This window comes from Brachionichthys hirsutus, chromosome 16 (assembly GCF_040956055.1).
Source record: "Brachionichthys hirsutus isolate HB-005 chromosome 16, CSIRO-AGI_Bhir_v1, whole genome shotgun sequence".
NCBI lineage: Eukaryota > Metazoa > Chordata > Actinopteri > Lophiiformes > Brachionichthyidae > Brachionichthys > Brachionichthys hirsutus.
Window position 1 is genome coordinate 2,093,792 of NC_090912.1, and position 8,893 is coordinate 2,102,684.

An 8,893-nucleotide genomic window follows, 5' to 3' on the forward strand; every position below is an offset into this window, starting at 1 on the left:
TATTCTGTAGTTACTATTAATCCCCCGGTTGATCATTGGCTGTGGGCGGGGTGACAGGAGGAGGCGTCGGCCTAACTGGTTCTGGGTATTCCACTCCTCCCCCAAACGGCGGAGTAAGGATGGGGGGGCGGAGCCTCTGAATCCCAACGCTCTCCCCGTGTCTCACTCCTTCCCGCTTCGTGACTGAGCTGCTGGGAAGAGACTCCAGGATCGCTGCCAACTGGAGGTGCTAATGGCCTGTAGCTGCAGAACAGACAGCCCCCCCGCGCCCCCCCCCCCCCCAGATCGCCATCCCTCTGCCTTTTCTTATACTTCTCGCCATCTCTGGTCGGCTCGCTGCCTTTCTGCGTCTCGCCTTTTTTTATTTTCCCCGACACTTCTCTGCCCACTGATCTGCACATTATTCCCTCGCCCTCCGGTCCAGCCCGGGGGGGGGCTTCGAGCTTTCCCCAAGTCGGGCCTGGAGGTGTGGAAAACCCGACTCTTAACGTCTGTCTGACGTAAAGGACGGCAGGGATTGGTCGCCGGCGGCTCCATCCTCCATCCGGATGACCTCCAGCTGAGTCCTCCCGCCCATTTATTGCGGACGCGGCGGCGCCCACGCCTCTCAGCATCCGCCCCCACCGCCCCCACCGCCGCTTCACGCCGACCTTAATTCTCACCCGATTGCCCAACGGACTTCCTCGTTGCTCGAGTGTCTGATTTACAGTCGCTCACGTGGGCACATCCATTCTCTCTCTCTCTTACACACACACACAAACAAAAGCATGTTTGCCACTGATCCTCCTCCTCCTCTTCATCAGCTCGCCTCGTTGGGGGGAACTGGGTCACCCTGTGCTGAGGAGAACCTACTTCCTGCTCAGGCTAATTGGAACGTCACATTATTCCACGGCATTAACGAGGCGCCGCCATGACAGGACGACTCGGCGCCGGGAACGCATCGTTCTGGTCATTTGGCGAGTTTTCCCCTCGTTAGCTGCAAACTGAAGTTTTCAGGTCGACGCTTCCAGGAAGTCGTTTTTCTTCTTCTCTGATTTTACGACGCCGTGTTTTTACACCTAAAAAGTGACGTTTTTGTATCACAAGAATGTTTTATTTTTTTTGCCGTGCATTTCTTTTCTGCTTGTTCATTATAAATAATCTGAGAGATGTGAGATTAGTAAAATAAAATCTCAGAATGAAATGACATTATAAAGATTGTTAAAATACGTTTTTGAGATTCATTTATGTAAAATAAAGTCTTAAAACAGTCGGGATATTGTTTGAATTCTTGAGATACCCTCGTTTCTCCCCCCCCCTCACTGGCTTTAATCCCTGTTTGTTTTCGCTGCTGGGGGGTGAACCGCGGGGGGGCTGGACTCTTTGGAGAGGAAGTCCGCTCACTGTGTCCCTGACTTTTATCGACCCTTCCCTGACTCATGTTTCCTTTCGCTTCCTTTAGCTCCTCGCTGAGAGGCTCGGCGGGAGACGCCGCCGCGCTGAAGCAGGAATAAACACGAGGCGGCGGGAATAATACTCGTTCCGGTTCGGCAGCCAGTCAGCACCGCCACCGAGATGTGCGGCGGGTCCAGCTGGGTCGTGAGTTCGAGTCCCTGAATCTCAGCCGACCCTTACGTCGACTTGTTTGTGCTGCTCCAACACGTTCGGTTGATGACGTAAACAGGGGGGGGGGGGGACATTCATCCTCTGCGGTCGAGCGGCCCCCCCGAGGAGCAGCCGGCGCAGCGTCCAGGGAGCCAATCAGGCTTGAGTATTTCGCTCAAGGGCACTTCAACCTATTGGGACTCGCAGGGTCTGTGGATCAAACCGCTGACCTTCCATGAAGCGGATGACCTCTGCCCCCCCCCCCCCCCCCTCAGCGCCGCCTTACATCAACAGTCGCAGAATAAATTTGTTGTTCCTTTTTGCAACTTAAGATTCAAATCGTTGTTTGGCTGAACGATTATCCGAAGGCTCTGAAACAGACGCTCAACGAGGGACCGGCTTATTTTAGCTCAGGATGGATCTCAAATGCTAATTTGACTCGTCTTTTAACTCGCCGTCTTCTCTTTCGTCGACAGAGCTAACCCCCCCCCCCCCCCGGCTCCCCTCCTAGCTCCAGATCTCGCTCCACGGTATCACATTTCACGCCGTGGATTGCAGATCTCTCTCTCTCAGGGCTCTACGCACGTCCCTCACTCCAAAGTCACGGCGCCGCAAGACCCGCTTCACGGACTGTGCGTTCTCAGAGAAAGCATAAACACACAAACACACACCCAGAACGTCCAGCGGGCCGAGGCCCGGAGGACCGGAACGCCGGAGGACCCCCCCAAAATGTTCCGGTTTTCCTCGCTTAAAGGAGAAACTCCCATCAATTTTCTTCCAGCATACGTGGAATGTTTGAGCGGCGTGTCCACGCTTGTGCAGCAGCCTGCAGAGACGCTGGAGCGACACACACACACACACACACACACACACCGTCGGGAATGGCGGGAACGAGCACAACAGGAAGCAGCGAGGTTCTGCAATGAGCGGCGGCATCTCCTGAGAGGAAAGTCTGACGCAAAACAATTGAGGTACCTTCGTTTCCGCTCATTCAACCCGCGTAGGCGCCGGTTTAAGAATAGGCACGTGAGATTTATCCGCCCGTGTGGGCAGCAGGCGCGGCCTGAAAACTCAAAATGCTCGACGGCATGAATGGAGGAGTTGACCCCGCGTCACCTTCTGGGCTCCGAGCGTTCGTTTTAACCACATGCTGAGTTTAACAACGCCAACGACGCGGTTCCACCCGACGTTCCCACGCAACTTCCAATCACACGCGCTAAACCCGCGTGCTTGATGATCACACGTTTCCTAGCTTGTGCCATCTGTGCCGGTGGAAAAAAAAGAAAAGCGGCGCCATCTGTGCACCGGCGAGCTTCAAAAAGACGTACCGTACAGCGAGGACGGCGGGAAGCTGCGATCCGATACGCTACGATGTCACGAGGCTAACTTCTAAACACTCGCACCCCGGATCTGGCCGCTCCATCGATGAGGTCAGGAGGTCTGGGATTCAACCTTCCCGCTTCCGTTCCTCACCTCATCCTCCGTTATTGGATTACCTGCGTCTTACTGGAATCTCTCAGGAAGCAGCGCTGACCTTTCGACCTTCTGTCAGCTGCTGGGAGGAATTCCCTCCCGCGTCGATGTGAAAAGACGACCTTGCAAAATCCTGTTTAAGACAAACCGCGACTGGGAGGCGGCGCCTTTCCTCCGGGGAGCTAGGAGACACGTTAGAGCGAGCCAGGTGGAGCCGCTATTCCCGACATCCGTCGGCTCCTCCGGCCCACCGGGAGCTGGGAAGAATCCAGCCACGGTTAGTCCCGTCTTTGAAACGACAACAGCCTGGGAAAGCCGAGAGCGCTCCGTTAAATAGTTTGTGGTCCCGACTCCTGATCAACCCCCCCCCCCCCTGAAAGTTTTCCCAGAATGTTTCATCTTTCATGAGGGAAGATGAAAAATGAGAAGGGAACGTTAAAGAAAGAGATGAAGGTGGAGGAAGAAGAGAAGGTCAAATGCACAAAACAGCATTCAGTCCAGAGTTCTGTTCATTACTTTAAATGACTTTGTGGGGGGGGGGCTCGTAATCTATGTAAAGCCTGAGATGCGAGCAGCGAGCCGTGGCTGCGCTTTCATTCAATTTTTCATCATCATCATCATCATCATCATCATCATCATCACCACCACCACCTCCGATGATCCCACTAAATGTAATCGCCGTTTTTAGCCGGGGATTGTTGCATCGAGGTCGTCGCCGGTCCTCCGGAGGATCAGCGGAATCTCACATCAGCCGAACGCCGGCAGCTCGCCGGCAGATCAATACAAAAATGTTGTGTTTTTTAAAAAAAGAGGAAGAAAAGACTGAAGAAATATCTCTTCAACTAGATCTAGAAAGCCAGACCTCCAGGACGACACCAAGGGAAGCTCCGCAAATGATCCACAGATGTGCTCTTTATCGAACAAATGATGTGGGGGGGGGGGGGGGGGGGATTCTGAGGAAATGATGACATCATCGCTTTATCTCAATATCCAGATCAGGCTATTTTGGAGGAAAACAACATGCTGGGCTCTCGCTGGCCGTTCATCCATAAATGAATGGAATAGTTCCTGCAGCCGTTTGTGAAGCACAAACATTTTCAAATGGAATAAAATGACAAAAATACAGAAACAGCGAAACAGCCTGTTGCATTATGCAGCCGGAGCGCTTCCATTACTTGTTCCCGGAAGCCAGGATGCACCTTCACATCCCAACAGCTTCCAGGTAAAGTCATCCCAACCTCCAACCCCCCCCCCCCCCCCAACGGGGATAGATATTTTTAGCTGTTTGACTGTTTTATATGTTTGACTTTTAGCTAAACTTCAGGAACGCCACAAAAGAAGGAGAACATAGAACAAAGAATAAATGGAGAGGAAACAAATGATTTAAGGAACAGCGTCATTCCCAAACTCCCGGTGAAACCCTGTCATCCATGGTTTCCTTGCTTTGGCCCCCACGTTGGGAGGATCACGCGGGAATCCTTCCGAGCATTCCCAGATAAACTACAAGCGAACTCGAACGGGCCTGTCGAACGTAAGAAAAGGAGAAGAGTAAAGTTGAGATGCAAACAGGAGCGCCTGCTGCACGAGGTCGTTCTGAACAATGACAAAAACAATCCAAACATTCCTTCGCGTTCGGGAATGACGTGAGTGTAATCCCAGCGTTCCGGAGCTGAAAAGCAGACGCTGTTTGCACAGCGCTGATGACGAGCCTCGGTTTGCACAAACAAACACGGCGAGCACTTGTTGGTGGAACTCGTGTCGACTCGGTGGAAACGACGCACAGGTCTCGTCGCGCAAAAGACTTCGGACACAAATCCTGAGGCATCCGACATCCCACATCCGACATCCCACATCCGACATCCAGGCACAAAAGCTCCATCAGCCTGGACCGATCTCTGAAAGACGAAGATCCAGAAGATGAGACGTCTCCGTGCTTCTCCCCACCCGGGATCTTCAAGCAGAACTTTTGCCATCCTGTCCGTCTATCCTCATATTTGGGGGGGGGGGGGACACACACCCTTTAACAGATTCCATCTGCACGACGCATCAGTCAATTGACCTCTAAAACCGGAAGTATCAATTAGAGGCGATTAAATCCAGAGGCGCACCTTCGGGGGGGCCTGCACTTGCACATTTGGCAATGACAACTAAAAAGAAAAAGGAAAGAAAAAAAGTCCCGTGTGCTCTAAAGTCGCAGAACGTGCGGGTTTGACGCACTTCACCGGGACGCGCGCGCGCGGAACCCCCCGAGTGTCGTGCGCTCTTGCAGGCCCGCGTGGAGTCGTTGTTCCCACTCACCCTCCCGTGGGCTCAAACTTCCACCGAGTTTCTAAAATCTTTTTTCTGCGGGGAGCCCGGCCGGTCTCCCGGTGCCCGGTACCCCGGTACCCGGTACCGGGGCATCAACCGCCGCTCGGTGTCACCTTGAGACTCCACGACGAGGAGAACTAAGAGCTCCAATCAACCAACCTTCATGATGCCGCACGGTGCGAGTCCAGCTCCGGACTCCTCTCTGCGGAATGATCGCGGCTGCCGCTCCCGATCCGTGGACCGCCGCTCTGCCGGTACCGTCCATTGGTGTAAACTCCATCCGCCCCGTAGTCCTGGGCGCCGGGCGACACCTCCAAATACGCCCGGGTGCCGGTAAAAGGCAGCCCCGCCGCGTCGTTGGTCGCGCCCTGGGCCGGCGGAGAACCGATGGGCAGATCCAGAAAATGTCCCGACGCGTGGAGCCCCGCCATGATCCGGAGTCACAGCCGAACCCTCCGGTCCAGCATGGAGAAACAGCCCATTGTCTTCAATCACGGGGGGGGGGTTCTTCACCGGATCACCCCTGCCGGTGCATCGTCGGAGCGCACGAGAGAAGCAACGAGCACGCGGCGCGTCCCGCACACGACCGGAGACGCGCGCTGAGACGCAGCAGGAGCAGTTTGCGTTCTCGGCTCTCACTTCAGTCCGTCTGTCCCGAACGACCCGCGCCTCCCGCGCCTCCCGCAGACTCTCCGCTGCGCGTCTCCGCGCGTCCGGAACACTTTGGCACTGCTCGTTACAGAGAGAGCCCCCCCGCCGTCTCTCGCATGCGTCCGCGGGACAAAAAATTCAAGCCCGGAGAGGCACGCGCGCACACACACACACGATCGCGTGTAATTAAATCCACAATTGCGCGCGCACGAAATCGCCGTTTGAGTCTCCAGGCGTGGGCGCGCCGAGCACCCACTGAAAACAAACAGGGAGCTCAAGGTTAGAGCTTTATCCCCAAACACCGGGCTCTGTACCTTTAAATCTACCATGCACACATGTACGCGAGCACACACGCACGCACACGCACGTAACTTATTTGCTCAGCGCTCGATCGCAACTCCCCTTCAGGTGCAGGTTGCAGAGTCTCCTTAGGAGGGCGCCAGAGAGCAGCTCTCATTGTGGAAAATGGGATATTTAAAGTCTAAAATAAACGCCAAAACCCGGTTTTACAGTAAATGTAAATTATCTTCTGATTTAATCATCTTGTTAGATTCGGGTGGGGGGGGGGGGGGGGGGTCAACTAAAGGATCCATATGTTAGCAATAATGATATTCTTTATTATCTGCTGAGATTTAGTGGAAAAAAACCTTTAAACCATCTCCCAGCATCCATCTTCATCAAAGACGTGAGGAGGGTCTTCCTCCCCCCCCCTCCCTCTGCATTATTGATTCGAAGGCAATCAATGGCAGGAAGCGGCACCGTCCACATTAGGCCCATAATCACATTCCGAGTGACTTAGAGCGGCCGAGCAGCCGCCGCGGCACGGAGCCGTGTCTCCAGCCACGTCGCCAACACCAGACCCAATGACATCACCAGAACGGGACATCCGCGTGCACGTCGGGTGCTCATCCGAGGACCGGATGGGATGATCCGAGCACGCCACCGTCACCGATCAGACACGTTCACAGACCAAGTGAGAACGACTCACAAGCGTTCCCATTCCGCCGGAGGAACGTCAGCCCCAGAACAGACACTGGGAATGACCGAGCATCCCGGAATGGGAACGCTCCCATCTTTTCCTTCCCACTCACGGTCTCTCAGGGTTATGCATTATGCAGCATTAGAAATAATTTAGAGAAGCTCCTGCTCTTTAAAAGCAGGGTGCGAACCTTGTTAAAAGGCCTCCCATCGATCCGCGATTAGAACGGCGGGCCCGGATCGACTGCATGCTTGGTCCGGAATGCTGGGACTCTCAGGATCAGAGAAGACGAATCTTTGGTTCGACTCTTGGGTCTGTCAGGAGTCGCCCGAACGCCAGAAGCGTTGCGACACCGTTAGACGTAAACACCAACAACATTCCACCCGCCCGCTAGCCGCGTCCCAACTTGCTCGAAAGGAGTTGCCGGTTTCAAACAACTTCGCAGAGATCGTCTCGTCACGCCGGCTGCTGTGAACCTACAACATCCCGATTGATCGAGCGCGATCGGGTCGCTTTGTTTAAAGCAGAGGGAGTCGGAGTCGGTTCTCGAATGGGCAGCGTATTTTTGCGACCGCCCCCTATCGATCAAGAGAAGAATAGAGGTCACCCCCCCCCCCCCCCCCCCGCCAACGATCTAGCACCACGTTCGACTTTCTGAAATAGAAAGCGTTTGTAGATTCTTATTTGCCGCTTCTGTCATCGGGTGACTTTTCCCGGAAAGATACCGAGACTTAAATTCAACCACGGATGCGTTCGCCACATCAGCGGAACAGAACGTGTGTGAACTGATAACTCGACCTACAGGGGGAGTTCCTGCCGCTCGCAGCCCGGGAGCAGAGGACGCGGAGTCTCTGCAACCCGACTTCCTGTCCCGGCCCACGTGGTCGATGGTTAAACAGGAAGAGAAACCGTTTAAGGTCATAATAAAAAAAAAAAACTCTGCCACAAAACCTTTTGTCTTTTTCCCCTTTACAGTTGTATTATACATTTAGAGAAAACACACGACCGGCAGGAAAAAAAAGGTTCGACGGGACCCAAATGAGTCATGTTTGGGGATTCTTCTTTACATCAGCCAAGCAGAAAAAGGCCTTTAGTTTGAAAACGCAAGCAGCAATTAATCAGGCCGGGAACCCAAATTAATCTGAGCTTGTTTAATTATTTGCTCACAACGGCTTGATATAATTAGAATAAATCATAGAAAGATAGCGTAATGCTAATACATAATAAAGTTATATATACAGAGGGAGCAACTCAACCCGTCCTGTCATCTCACCTCCTGCAGGAGCGGTTCTCCTTCCAGTTCTCTAGCGTGGCCTCTGTGGAGGAGGTGATTCCACCCGTCAGTTGGTTTTGTGTCTTCATGCAAAATAAAGAACAGGTTTGTATGAAATTTTCTGAGGTAATGAGACTTTTTGTCCAGCCACCAGGTGGCAGAATAGGGCTGGCTCAGAAAATCTGTGGTTGTCATAGTGACCCTTTCTCCAGATGGAGAGTTGAGACATTTGAAAAATAGATATAGATAATAGATACAGATCATCTAATAGAAAAGTTTCACCTCAAATCAACTCTAAAAACAGAGTCTTATCATCCTGAGCTCACACGGTTCGGTTCCGCTGGGCGGTAACACGAGACGGTGCCGCTCTGCATCACGGAAACGTGAGGGAAAACCTTTTTGAAAGCGCAATTCATCAATGATGGAAAAGTAAAGCGTAGGATTAAATCAAGGGTTTCGACTGCACACATAAAAAAATAGCCTTTATTTTGTAGTGACATCAAAATCTCACGTACGTCTGTCTACAGGTCGAGCTGAAATTATTTATAAAACGTCATCTTCTTCTTTTTAAATTCGAGAGCCGTTTCTCTTGGGGAAAAAGCCTCCAAGCGACAATCCCAAAC

The 8,893-nt window shown here is 53.0% G+C and overlaps 1 pseudogene; it reads right to left on the minus strand.

Moving 5' to 3' along the window:
* LOC137906155 (inactive phospholipase C-like protein 2) overlaps positions 1 to 5,806 on the minus strand; it is a 23,160-nt pseudogene extending 17,354 nt beyond the window's left edge.
* Between the last annotated feature and the right edge of the window lie 3,087 nt (positions 5,807 to 8,893).